This window comes from Bos taurus, chromosome 8, assembly GCF_002263795.3.
Source record: "Bos taurus isolate L1 Dominette 01449 registration number 42190680 breed Hereford chromosome 8, ARS-UCD2.0, whole genome shotgun sequence".
Classification (NCBI taxonomy): domain Eukaryota; kingdom Metazoa; phylum Chordata; class Mammalia; order Artiodactyla; family Bovidae; genus Bos; species Bos taurus.
In genome coordinates, this window is record NC_037335.1 from 47,210,951 (window position 1) to 47,226,344 (window position 15,394).

Genomic DNA, 15,394 nt, shown 5'->3' on the forward strand with positions numbered 1-15,394 from the left:
AGTTTTAAGCCAGCCTTTTTACTCTCATCTTTCACTTCCATCAAGAGGCTCTTTAGTTCCTCTTTACTTTCTGCCATAAAGATGGTATTATCTGCATATCTGAGGTTATTGATATTTCTTCCAGAAATTTCGATTCCAGCTGTGTTTCATCCAGTCCGGCATTTTGCATGATGTACTCTGCATAGAAGTTAAATAAGAAGGGTGACAATATACAGCCTTGATGTACTCCTTTCCCAATTGGGAACCAGTCTGATGTCTGGTTCTAACTGTTGCTTCTTGACCTACATACAGATTTCTCAGGAGGTAGGTAAGGCAGTCTGATATTTCCATCTCTTTAAGAATTTTCCACAGTTTGTTGTGATCCACACAGTCAAAGGCTTAAGTGTACTCAATGAAGCAGAAGTAGACGTTTTTCTGGAATTCTCTTGCTTTTTCGATGATCCAACAGGTGTTGGCAATCTGATCTCTGGTTCCTCTGCCTTTTAGAAATCCAGCTTGAACATCTGCCAGTTCTCAGTTCACATACTGTTGAAGCCTAGCTTGGAGAATTTTGAGCATTACTTTGCAAGTGTATGAGATGAGGGTGGTTGTGTGGTAGTTTGAACATTCTTTGGCATTACTTTTTGGGGGACTGGAATGAAAACTGACCTTTTCCAGTCCTGTGGCCACTGCTGAGTTTCCCAAATTTGCTGATATATTGAGTACAGTACTTTAACAGAAGCATCCTTTAGGATTTGAAATAGCTCAGCTGGAATTCCATCACCTCCACTAGTTTGGTTCATAGAGATGCTTCCTAAGGCCCACTTGATGCTTTCTTGCATCACCACAAATTTGACCAGGCTGTGATGGCTTTCCTGGACGGCATGCAACAGTTCAAGGGAGCGGCTGAGAAAAGTGAGCCAGGTCTCTGTTTACCCTACAAGATTTATGTGAAGAAAGGCCTGACAGAAGACCTTGGAAGCAGTGGTGGGTTCTATCCCATCAGAACCCACTTGAACACAGAAGAAAACTAGACAAAGGCATTCAAGCTCCTGCTTATAAATTTCAAGTGTAGTCTCACTTGAGTCTCCTTATAGTACTGTCAAAAATAACTTTTTCTATGAAGGGGAGATTGCTTTTTAAAATATTCTACTGTGAAAATGTTATCACATAAAATTTAAAACTGAATAATGATAAAATAAAGACATTGTGATATTTTACTACAAAAACTATTTTTCAGAAACAAAAATAATTATTGCTGAATGCAACACAGTGATGTCTCTTACAAACTTAATGTTAAATACAAGAAGCCAGACAAAGGATTAACTTTGTATCTCTCAATTTATATAAAATTCAGAATCAAATAAAACAAATTCATATAGTGTGTGAAGTCAGGAAAATGACTGGAGAAGGGCATGTAATAACTGAAGTGGTACAAACAAGGTTTTGGAGGTACTAGTAATGTTCTATTTATTGTGATAAATAAAGGAAGTATAGCCTGATAAATAATACATATATTACTATATAAATAATAAATAATATTATTTATTTAAACAAATAAATCAGGGTGTACAGTTATAATCTTTATGTATGCAATACTTGAATAAGAAAATTTATCCACAAAAGACTGACAATATGCAATTCAACAAACAATAATAAATCCATCATTCAAGTGTGAAGTAATCTAAAAGATGACTTAATTTTGACAATTGGTAGAGATAGTCTATTTCAACTTGGTATAAGGAATATTTATAATGGAGATGATTCACAGGGTACTATTTGGCACAACAGAGAAATTTATGATTAAATATTTACAGTTTTAAAAAGCTAATAATGTCTACTGATTTTCAACTTTTCAAATCAGACTATAAAGAAATAAAACAATTATTAATCATCATAAAACAGAATGAAAGTGTTGAAAAGTTTAACCGTGTATAAGACAATATGAGGTGAAAATGTAGGGTGAGCAGTAATGGCATTTAAGGTCCACAAAGGCCCAGAGAACAAACTAAAACTAGTGGTTTAGCCACAGCAAAAGTTAGAAGAGGGAATGGCCATTGGTTTAAGTCAGCTAAGACAGTGTATATTACAGCAGAAAATAGTGCACAACATCAAAAATGGAGAAATCAAGAGGTAGCAATATAAACATATTACTAAGAGATAAAAGTTAAACCAACAAAAGAAACTAAAATGCAATTAGTTCATAGTTCTTGCCTCCAGGAGGTTGGAATAAGAATGTAAGTGGAGCATGGGCTGTTGCTTTTCATTACAAATTAACATCATAATTAAATATAAAACAGTTAAAGCAAACTTGAAAAAGAGTAAAGTAGGAGGAAGCATTCTACCCCAAATCAAGTCTTACTATATGGATACATTACTCAAGATAATATGATATTTGTAAAGGGATGTGCACATAGATTAATGGAACTGAATAAATAACCCAGTAATAGACCCATACAAATATGTCAAACTGATTTTTGGCAAGGGTGTAAAAACAATTTATCAGGAAAGATAGTTTTTTTTAAGAAATGATACTACAGAAATTGGAATCCATAGACAAAATGGATAAATAAACAGGTGAACCTCAACTTAATCTCACACCTCATATAAAAATTAACTTAAGATAGATCATAGACTTAAATTGTAAAACATAAAACTGTAAAAATTTTAGAAAAGAAAACTCAGAAACGTTTTAGAAATGGAGAACAGGATAGTGCTTGCCAAGGTTTGGGAGGGGAGGTACAGGAGGGGAGGTACAGGAAGAAGACAGTGCGGTTATAAAAAGGGTAATACAAAGAATCCTTGTGGTGACAGAACTCTTCCATACCTTGACTGCAGTTTAGATACATGAACATACTCTGTGATAGAACTGTAGAGAACTAAGTACACACACACACACACACACACATACAAAGTAAAACTTGGACAGCAACGTGGATAAGATATTAATGTCAATATCCTGGCTGTGATATTATACTGCAGTTTTGCAAAATGTTACTATAGGTGGAAATCAGGTAAAGGATACTCAGGATCTCTCTGTATTATTTCTTATAACTGTGTGTAAATTTTGCATTTATCTCAAAATAAAAAGTTTTAATTAATTATTAAACACAAAATATATATCTTCTTTATAAACTCAAAGAAAGAATATATATGTAATGGATGGACATAGAAGATATTAAGTGAAATTAGTGAAATAAGTCAGAAAAAGACAAATATTTACCATATGATTTCACTTATATGTGGAATCTAAAAAATAAAAACAAATGAACAAACATAACAAAACAAAAACAGAGTCAAAGATACAGAGAACCAAGAGGTGTTTGCCAAAGGGGTAGGGGGAGGATGGAGGAAACAGTCAAACCACATGGTGTATACCTTAACTTACACAGGCTGTACATCAATGATATCTCAACAAAACTGGGATAAAAAGAAACAAACACACACACACATACTGCACCTTATAGAGGCACAGAGTATTAAGAATTAAGTCATTATTGTTTTCTAGAAAATATAGGACAAATTGGATACAGGATATCAGAGAGGTAGGAGAACGGCTAGTTAAGAATGAAACAAATTTTAAGGAGGTAGTAACAAGTTTTTACTTAACTAGGGATGAAAATCCATGGCAAGTATCTTATGGAGCCTTCTTGAACAGAATACACCCAAACTATACAATAGAATGTAACTGCTGAGTGTGAACTCTGAACTTGACTGTCCAAGACCCAATAATAACTCTGTCAATTTTTAGCAGCATGATCCTGGGCAAGTTATTGAAACCCTTCTATGCCTCAGGTTCCTTTTAATGTATGAATTACATAAGCCTATTATGAGAGCCAAATAAATTAATATATATAAAAATCTTAGAAGAGCCCCTCATATTCAGACTTAATTGACTGTATTATTACCAGATCACAAGGCAACATAAGCTAAAATTTTTCTGTTTCTTTCTTATTACTTATGGTGTTTTGATACTTCTACTAACTGAGTTTATTCCACAGTGTCTGGGCAAACTGACACCTCTGCATCTCTGAATTCTAAAGCTGTTTGAAAGCAGGCCAGAGAAGCACAGTACTGTGTAGGTGGCTGCTCACCCATTCAAGTATAAACAATGTTACTTGCAAAGGGAAACCAGTTTAACACATCTCTCTCAAATCAGTCCCCACTTTCCTGATTCTGATTTCCAACAAATCTTTGTTTTGTGTGTCCAGCACAAATTAGAGATAATTCTGCATGTTCTTCACCTTCTCATCAGCAAGCAAGCTATTTATTCTTTGACAAAGTGCAATGCATCACAGGTAATGAAACACTCATTCGCCAAAGAGAAACTGTAATCATCATTTTCCAGGCTTTTGCTGATAATTTTTTTCCTTATTTTGTAACCCTCTTGACTGATGAAGATTGACAGACAGTAACCATCTAGACTGAAGTTGGTGGCTCTAAATCCCCTACAGATAGACTTGTTCTGCTTGTCAGAGAGATAGAGAAGGAGCTGTTGAAGTAGCCCTGAAGCCTACAGAATGGCAGCTGAGAGAATCCTACTCTATGAGAGCCTGAGCTTTACTTGCATAAATACATGACTCATGGAAAAGGAATACATATTTCTTACATTTCTGGGCATGAATTATATGAAGCCTATATTTTCTAATGAACCACGATATGATCACTTTTAGGGAAAATACCAAGTTGGTGGTATTGGTACATTTTTTCTTTAATAAGGACAAGTATTGACCTAGCAGCCATCGCCATTGGCATACCATACACAACATGCAGCCAGAGAAACAACAACAACAACAAAAATACACAGTGGGAACACCAGAATCTAGTCCCATCATGTGGCTTCTGTTAATGTCACTGAAGGGTATTTTGTCATATGCAATGGTTGTCCTGTCAATAACTGCAGGAGTTTAGGTATGTAGATTTATCATTTTTACATTCCCTCAATGAGATCCCCTTGGAAAGCCACTATTCACACACTTAGCTGTTCTGAGCCCACCTTTTTGTTTATATTGACAAATACCAATGACTAGTTTATTACTTTCAGTGTATAGTGATTATATCATTTGTTTTTACTCAAATTCTTGAATCAAATTCCTTTATAAAAGTTCTATGTTCAAGAATTTGCTTAGTAGAGCCATCTCCATCTTATTTATAATCTTCAAATTTTTATAGACCCTGTATTTGTTCAGTCTACACATTCTCAAATCAAGGGATATGTCCATCCCCTGATCATCTTAGTTACCACTCACTCAACTTCTTCCATATGATTCATTCTTTTGTGGAAGTACAGGATCCAGAAACATACCTCTGGCTTGGTATATAATAATAATCAGAATAAAAATTTCTTGTTTTTCTTTCTGAAATTTTTCCTGAAGATGATTCAGCTTTGCAATGGTGGGGATGCGTGGGAAAGGGGAGGTGTCTCTGGTTGAAGACACTACTGCACTTCAGGACACAGTCAACAATGGCTTCCAAATTTAACAGACCTCTTTCCAGAACTATATTCTGCAAATTTGCTGTCTTCCCTTATGACAGCACATCTTCCATGTCTTACTAGGCCTTCTTGAAATGATCTTTATTAATCTGGTGACTCATTCCCTGGATGCGACTAGCATCAGGTATAAATATAAAGGTAAGAAATTTCCTCTTCTAGATCATTTGGGATCATCCTTGTTTGTTCTCCATCTAGCTTTTATTCATTCCCTTTTGTTTGTTTTTCTTTCTTTCTTTTTTTTTATTTTTTAACTTTACAATATTGTATTGGTTTTGCCATATATCAACATGAATCCACCACAGGTATACACGTGTTCCCCATCCTGAAGCCTCCTCCCTCCTCCCTCCCCATACCATCCCTCTGGGTCGTCCCAGTGCACCAGCCCCAAGCATCCAGTATGGTACATCGAACCTGGACTGGCGACTCGTTTCATATATGACATTATACCTGTCTCAATGCGATTCTCCCAAATCATCCCACCCTCTCCCTCTCCCACAGAGTCCAAAAGACTGTTCTATAAATCAGTGTCTCTTTTGCTGTCTCGTATGCAGGGTTATTGTTACCATCTTTCTAAATTTCATATATATGCGTTAGTATACAGAAGTTGATTTCCTATCCAATTCTTCCAAGTTCTACAGTCATTTTTTAAGTATGAAAACTAATCAAAAGATGTTTTTGAAGTGTAAGTATCAAGAAAGATACTTATGCTGTGTGTTGGTATATAATCCTAATGTTTGGAAGAGTAAAATAAATACGTGTGTGCATACAGTAAACTACTTCTATTTACAAAGAAAACCTATTATATTAAAACACTAAAAGACTACATATTGTTGTTTAAAATATTAAAGCCAGAAATTGGTGATAAAAATATGTTAGCCTTCTTTAATACACTAGACATCAAGTCTAGCAGTAGGTCAAACAACTTCCATAATTTCAAAGTAGTGATGCATGCAATGATATTTTAAGTTATCTATAGCAATTATAGTCTTCTCTGGTGGCTCTGCTGGTAAAGAACCTGTGTATCAATGCAGATGACTCAAGAGACATGGGTTTGATCCCTGGGTTGGGAAGATACCCTGGAGAAGGAAATGGCAACCCACTTCAGTATTCTTGCCTGAGAAATCCCATGGACAGAGGAGCCTGGTGGGCTACAATCCACAGGGTCACAAAGAGTCAGACACGATCAAGCACTCACACATGCAAGAATAGCGACTATAAAGTGCACTGAAAATATTTGAGTTTCAGTGGTGACAAAGTCATAGATACTGCTAACACTACTGTGGTTTGTTGTCTACATTTACTTGTTTCTACAAGTAAAGAAATTATATGTTAAATTTCAGTCAGAGCTTAGTGAATATGAAGATATATATATTTTTCTATCCAAGTTTACAGACCTTATGAATTAAATTTTTTTTTTTTGAATTAAATTCTTGAACTCTTGGGAGTCTGAGGATTCTAGGTAAAGAACTAGAGATCATGTGGAGAAAAGGGAACTCTCCTACACTATTGGTGGGAGTGTAAATTCGTGAAGCTACTATGAGAACAGCATGGAGGTTCTTTTAAAAACTAAAAATAGAGCTACCAGTAATCCATCAGTCCTACTCCTAGCCATATATCTGGAGAAAACCTTAATTAAAAAAAAATGCACCTGAATGTTCATTGCAGTACTATTTACAATAGCTAGGACATGGAAGCAACCTAAATGTCTATCAACAGAGGAATGTATAAAGAAGATGTGGTACATATATACAATGGGGTATTTGTTGTTGTTTAGTTGCCAAGTTGTATCTGACTCTTTGTGATCCCATGGGCCAGGCACCTCTGTCCATGGGATTTCCCAGGTAAGAATATTGGAGTGGGTTTGTCATTTCCTTCTCCAGGGGATCTTCCCAACCCAGAGATCAAACCCACATCTCCTGTGTTGGCAGGTGGATTATTTACCATGATGGAATGTTACTCAGCCATAAAAAAGAATGAGATAATGCCATTTGCAGCAGCATGGATGGTTCTAGAGATTGTCATATTGAGTTAAGTAAGTCAGAAAAAGACAAACCTCAAATGATATCACGTATATGTGGAATCTATTTTCTTAAAAAAGCTACAAATGAACTTATCTACAAAACAGAAATAGTGTTACACGTATAGAAAATAAACATGGTTACCAGGGGGTAAGGAGCGGGGCAGGGGTAAACTGGAAGATTAGGATTGACATATATACACCACTATACATAAAACAGACAACTGACAAGGACCTACTGTATAGCACAGTGAATTATACTCAATACTCTCTAAGAGCCTCAACAATCCAAAACAGGGTGCATAGACCTATATGTATAACAGATTCACTTTGCTGTACTGCTGAAACTAACACAACACTATTAAAAAAAAAAAAACAAACTCCCAACCTATAATGAGGTCAAAATAGTCTCACAGAGAGTGAAAAATAAAATAATAACAGGAATCAGTTTAAAGAGATGAGAGAGTTTTAATACGGTCTATGTATTCACAGATCTCTAGAGCCAAATATATAAAATTCAGTATAGAATAAAAGTTACATATGAAAGGTGACTAAAATATAAATGACACCAAATTAAGATATAAATATTCATCAATAAAAAGCTCAAGATTTACCCATTCCAAATTCAACTACTAAGTGAAAATATGATAAAGGAAGAGAATTACCATAATAAAGTTAATACAATCTATGCAAAAAAGAAAAATCAATGTATTTTTCAATGAATATATTCTTGGGAACAGCTCGTCAGGGATTATAAGCTCTTTAAGAATCAAGGTATATAATGATTGTTGAGACCTTCAGTAAAATTAAAAAAACCAAACACTACAATGTCACTTCATATCTTTAGATATATATGAGTTCAAATGTCGGTATTATAGACATTGATAACAAAGAATAGTCAGATAACTGGAATTCAGGAAAGAATATTTAGTAAGAAAATTAGAGTAGATATAGGGCTATGACTTACTTTGTTGGACTGCTTTTATCATTTGAGTCATGTATCAGGATATATTCTGAACCTTTAGCTAAAAGAAGTTACTCCAGGGGCCCAATAGCCTGAAAATACATATTGAAACTTTCTATAAAGATAAAAATGTCTGATTCATGTTCCCTTTCTAGTGACTCACTTATCTATAGATAAAGTATAAAGTTCCTAAGCAAAGACAAACAAATGTTAATGAATGTTCACTGTGGTCACCTAAGGTTCAGGAGATATAATTATTTTAAAATTGTTGACCATATATTCTAAAGTTTGTTCAGTAAACATATGTTACTTTATAGTTAGGGAAAGTTATTAAAATTATTTAAAGATAATCTGCCATGATTTTGTTTTCAGAGCTAACAGAGATACTTTATTTGATGAGTTCAATTTTTTTAGGACAGAAGCATATATTTTAATAAAAGGTTGCTAAAATGGCAGTTTTCCTTGACAGGCTAAATAACATTTTAAGAACACAAAATATTATTCTAGTATAGACAAGATTAACTAAGAATGATGTAAACTTATAACCCATAGACTGAAAAAACAATCACCTGTGTCCAATTAACCTCACATCCCAAAATGTGGCATTTATTTTTTTCTACTAGAATACCAAGGGGTATATGTATGAGAGTGTTTTATTGTATTTTTCCATGATGAGTCCTTCTGTATGGTACATAGTTATTAATGTCATCAATGGTTTTCAGTATGTATCCATTAACTGAATTTTAAGAGAAAAGTTGAAAGTGAAGTCACTCAGTCACATCTGACTCTTTGCGACCCCATGGACTGTAGCCTACCAGGCTCCTCTGTCCATGGGATTCTCCAGGCAAGGATACTGGAGTGGGGTGCCATTTCCTTCTCCAGGGGATCTTCCTGACCAGGGATCGACCCCGGGTCTCCTGCATTGGAGGCAGACGCTTTAACCTCTGAGCCACCAGACAAGTCTGATTTAACTGAATTTACAGAATCTAAAAAAAGGTAACTTTCCTCCCTCTCAGAAGCATTTTACATATTTGGATTAAATGTAATCTTTCTTTTGGAATTACACTCTATTACTTCCTGGACTCCATTTAACTATTTACTCATCATAGTCTCATTTACCTTGATTAAAACTCCCTGCTTTACATAGCTCGAATTATTGATTACAAGCAGTTAAACAAGCAGGTCCTATTTCCATATGACTCTTTTGGCACCTATCTGATATTCCATTCATGAGTCATCTCTTCATTTCAAGCAGGCTCAGGCCTGCAGTCTCTGAAGTAGGAGGGAATATAGGCATTAAGGGGAAGGGTCCTAAACTGCTGTGATGCCAAACAGACAGACTGAGTTGTTCAAAGAAGCAGGTTGTACTGAGACCAAGGTCCCTGGGAAGCTGACTTGAATATCTTCAAAGTCAATACTTTGAAGCTGCTCTTTCTGGTTCTCATGATGGCCATGCCCCATCTCTGCTTGGAATAGCAGAGATCCAGTCAGCACTTACCTTGGTCAGTAAGTTTGGGTCAGCAGCAAAATGACAGAAGGTTTGGTGAGGGCTTCATGCTGACACATATCATTTATTAACTTAATGTGTTTCAATAAAATATGTTTATTCCCATGAAGAAGCAGGTAGGTTGCACTGACAGCAAGGTCTCTGGGAAGCCTCATTGTTCTGTTTGGTTGACTGAAACATGGGAAAAGAAATTCAAATATTTCATTCTTCCAATTTAGATATGAATACTTTCATAATGGGTTTGGGTCACCTCTATATATGATCACAGGATTCAGTATCTGAGATATTAGAGGTTAAATGGTATATGAGAGTGGGGTGTGCAGTGGCTTGAGCTGGTTTGCTTTAGTGTAGAGCTGACTGTGCACATCACTTCCCAACTATGCTGTGACATCACATTTGTAGACTGAAACGGCCATGATGAGAGTCTTTATGCTGGAAATCAACAATGCTACAAACCAGGGCATTGTGTTACTATCTTTTTCAGAGAACTTTGCATTGTTAGACATATACCAGCACACTACTCAGTGTGTGTCTGTCTATGTGAGTGTATGCACACATTCAGGAAAGTTAATTTTTGGATAAGTAATCAAAGAAAATTTAAATCTCCATCTAGCTCACCTGTGCATTTTAAAATGGTCAGATATAGGTCTTAATGGCTACAAATCTCTTAACAGTTTCCTGTGCTTACTCATTTTTTACAGTGGGAAGCCGGTAATAGTGGACTAATCGCCATCTGTTGGTAATTCCAGCCTATTCTTTCCTGTGGTAGGCCAACTCTGTGGTTGAATAATTAGAATTATTCCAAAAGCTTTTGCACTTCAGCTGATTTGCTTTTCTTGATTAGTAAAAACTTGGTTAATAAGCACTTAGTTAACTGAACCCATCAAGTAACCAGCAATTCATAGTGCCTACTGATACTGATCAGGAAGAGAAAGATGAAACTACCAAAAAACCAATGGATGCAACCATTGCAATCTTTCCATAAAAAAGTCTAACAACAAAAAGCCAAAAACTACTTTTAGAGACATGGCATATTTCAAGAACAGGTTTTAAGAGACACAAATTTGCCAATTCATAAATACATTACTTTGCCAACAAAGGTCCATTTAGCCAAAGTTAGGGTTTTTCCAGTAGTTGTGTATGGATGTGAGAATTGGACTATAAAGAAAGCTGAATCCCAAAGAATTGATGTTTTTGAACTGTGGTGTTGGAGAAGACTCTTGAGAGTCTCTTGGACTGCAGGGAGATACAACCAGTCCATCCTAAAGGAAATCAGTCCTGAATATTCATTGGAAGGACTGATGCTAAAGCTGAAACTCCAATACTTTGGCCACCAGATGTGAAGAACTGACTTATTTGAAAAAACTCTGATGCTGGGAAAGATTGAAGGTGGGAGGAGAAGGGGACGACAGAGGATGAGATGGTTGGATGGCATCACCTACTCGGTGGACATGAGTTTGAGCAAACTCCAGTAGTTGGTGATGGACAGGGAGGCCTGGTGTGCTTCAGTCCATAGGGTCACAAAGAGTCAGACACAACTGAGCCACCAAACTGAACTGAACTGAAAACATAAAAACACACACAAAAAATTTACTCCTTGATTAAACTTTATGGGCATGCATGCTAAGTCACTGCAGTGTGTCTGACTCTATGCGACCCTATGTACTGTAGCCTGCCAGGCTTCTCTGTCCATGGGATTCTCCAGGCAAGAACACTGGAGTGGGTTGCCATGCCCTCCTCCAGAGGATTTTCCCAACCCGGGGATCAAGCCCACGTCTGTTACGTCTCCTGCATTGGCAGGCAGGTCCTTTACTACCAGTGCTACCTGGGAAGCCCAATTTTGGGGGGACCTGCTATAATTAGGATTTCTCAAAGAAAAAAAACTCCACAGTCTCAACCCTTGAAGAACTCATCATCTAGTTGGTGGCAGATTCACAAATTGTAACACTTATTATATAGAGCTAAATAAGTATACAAGAGGTTTTACAAAGAAATCAGAATGTATTATAACTGAATTATTGTATATCATGATTAAACTCAATTTGGTGGTGGTAATATGTTTTTTTGGAGAAGGCAATGGCACCCACTCCAGTACTCTTGCCTGGAAAATTCCATGGACAGAGGAGCCTGGTGGGCTGCAGTCCATTGGGTCGCTAAGAGTCGGACACGACTGAGTGACTTCACTTTCACTTTTCACTTTCATGCATTGGAGAAGGAAATGGCAACCCACTTCAGTGTTCTTGCCTGGAGAATCCCAGGGACAGGAAGCCTGGTGGGCTGCCGTCTATGGGGTCACACAGAGTTGGACATGACCGAAGTGACTTAGCAGCAGCAGCAGCAATATGTTTTTTAAATAATTTTTTCAGTTTTAGTAAAAGAGAAAAATTATCACTAACTATAATTCTGTGATCTGGGGATGGTTTCAGGCTGAATTTTTTAGTTTCCATCTTCTAAGCTGTTAGATTTCCCTCTTTGCCATATTACATTTTCACGACTGTGGACATTAATTTATTAACCCTCAGTTGATTGAAGCAGTCAGCTAAATACAGTACCTTATTCCCTAACCAAACTGGCAACCTGAAGTGTAACTGTAATTGCTTCTTATCCAGATGACAGAAAGCAATTTCAGTGACTGCTTTACTTAATTAGGATGCATGAAGCACGGACCTCCAGGTCACATTTCTGTAAATTATGTCTCTTCAATTTTCTTAAGAAAGCACTTATGTCTCAGGCACCTTGACATGGTTTTTAGTAAGACCATATAAACTCAGTGCAACCAAATTTTGCTTATTTGTGGGTATATTATCCACACTGCCTTGTGGGTTTTCCACAGACCCCAGTTCATTTAATTATTTATTTTTCATTTGCTGGGTATTAACTGAAAAGTTAACAGTACAAGTCTTCACTACACATTTGTTGGAATACTATTTTTGAAGGAGTGGGTGAATGCATGAGGAAATTCCTTTAATTTACTTTGCCTGAGGGGAACTCTCTGAAACAGAAGCTTTTGGCCTTATGCCCAGATTAAGAGAATTTTTGAAAGAAGGCTAAGATAGCATTAGTTGAAGTATTTGCCTACTAGTATGAAGCAACTTACAAGAATGGCAGCAAGGGGAACTTAACAATTCCTCTGTGCTTTGGCAATGTCCCTAGATGATTCAATGGGAGTTGAAGAACAACAGACATTCAAATGTGAGTGAAAATACACATTTCAAATTTAACACAGATTGGTCTTTTTAATTATGCAACATTCAGGACAATATAGTACAACGTCATTATGAACACTGATTAAGCATCTATGATGACAGGAAGCTATGATTGGGATACCAAGAAATATGAAACAGAATTGCTGTGTTCAAACAGGTCATGATTAATAACAGAAGCAGCAGTATGAGAAACATCAGCAATAGTGAAAAACTTTCAAAAGCATCCCAAGTGAAAAATTATGCTATAAACTCTATTTTCATCTTAGGGGTGTTAATTGAGAATCAACAGTACCATCTAGCCTTTTTCAAGTCTTATTATAATTATATTCAACTTAAAATAGTGAGGAGAATTCAACACTTTGGATACTTAGGTATTAAGACTATTTTAACCAATTAGTAGCTACCCCCAAAACCTCAGAGTTAAGTCTTGGTATCATGGGAAATGCTACACTTAACTGTTTGAATATGGAACACAAATCCAGTGTTCTGACTGCATTTAACGGTATTGGGTGGAATCCAAGAGTTTCCTAAAATTCAGCGGTATCTCATGTATTCATAAACGTTTGTATGTGTACATGTGATATGTGTGCATATATAATGTATGGCTTCAAATAAGGCAAGCTCATATATACGTGTGTGTGCTTATGTGCAAAAAAGTGGCTCCTGCCCATCTACTCAGCATAACTCATCCATTATGAAGCTATAAAACTGAACTTCTTGCTTATTCAAGACTTCCTACCATAGCTGACTGTGTGGTTTACCTCATTTCTCAGCTAGCAGCCTGGAGAGCATTGGTATGATGTGGCAGGCACATGCAGAGACTCACAGTGAAATGGATCACCTCAGATCTAATCAGAAATATACATGAGCCCACAACTTGTATAATACATGCCAGTCTGCTGTTATTCCCTTCTGCCCACCCATAGTTTCATCAAATGAGAATGCCACAGGAGAATCCTACTCAAGAGAAACATGGATAACATCAGTCATCCTAGAAAATGACATTTATGCATTCAAATAAATAATTACTGCAACTTATCATTCTTGCTGTTAAGGCTTATACATGCTGTTTTGGTCTTTTTCAGTCAAAAAATACTATAGAGCCTACAGACTACAAGCAAAAAGAAATCTACAGATTGATTTTAATGACCTTACTAAATTTTCAACAGTCTTAGCTTAGTGAGATAAAAGCTGGAGTGACAGAGCATGAAGTGTTTTCAAACAGAGTTGTATTGTTCAAGGCCGTGGGCTGTTTTAGTCTTTGGGGAGTTGGAGGAGAAGTGGAGAAGTGCATATTAGGCATTTGAGAACACTTACCCACTAACAATTGCAGTTCTGGAGAATGACAGAGTTTGAAGAGATCTGAGACACCTCTTCAAGTTCAAATCCTTATTTTACTGATAAGAAATTAGAGGTTCAGAGAGGGGGAAATAATGTATTCAATGCTATGGAACAAATGCATCTAAATTCATATCTGCTGACCTTACATCCAATTTTTACACTACAACATGCTGACTGTCTAACCTGACAGAATTTTCCTTTCTTTCCGTCTCTGTTTTCCTTTTTCTCTCTCCCCTTCCCTCCGTTCTTGTCTTTCTTTCTTAACAATATTTCTCCCCCTCTTCCTTTTTTCTCTATCTCCTTCCCCTTGTCTTTTTCATTTCCCTCTTTCTCTTTTCATCCGCCAATCCATTTAACTGTTTAACAATTATTTCCTGAGTACCTATTATGTGTCAGGCCTAGGATTAGGGACTAGGGATTCAGATGGGGCTCTGGCCTCAAAGACCTTACAGTCCAGGAGGGCACATGCACAGGTCAGGAAAAGCTTTCTGACAGAGTCCTATCCACACTAAGACCTGAGGGATAGGAGACAATCTGTCACAGAATGGGGGAGGTATGACATTCTAGGCAAAGGACATAATTTGCACTGGTGTCTCACAGCAGAAAGCTGCCAGAAGAAGCCACTGGAAGATCTCGGCAAAACTGACTCATCAGGCAGTGACAGAAGAGTATTACCTGACTGTTTTCAATGTCATGTCCCAATCCATAGCCCCAAGTTTCTTCTAAAATACTTTCATTTCTGAATTAAAGTTTAAACTTTGCATTAATAAATCAGGAATAAACATTCTGAAGTAAACTTAAGAAAAAGAAATAGAGATATGTGCCTGGCACCCATATTAAAACTTTGTCACCACAACCATGCACATTGGTCTTTTTCTTATTCACA

The 15,394-nt window shown here is 36.6% G+C and overlaps 1 protein-coding gene across 6 annotated transcripts in view; it reads right to left on the minus strand.

Annotated features, from left to right (window-relative positions):
• Positions 1-15,394, minus strand: part of TRPM3 (transient receptor potential cation channel subfamily M member 3) — a 607,343-nt gene that overhangs the window by 499,783 nt on the left and 92,166 nt on the right. The window lies entirely within an intron of this gene.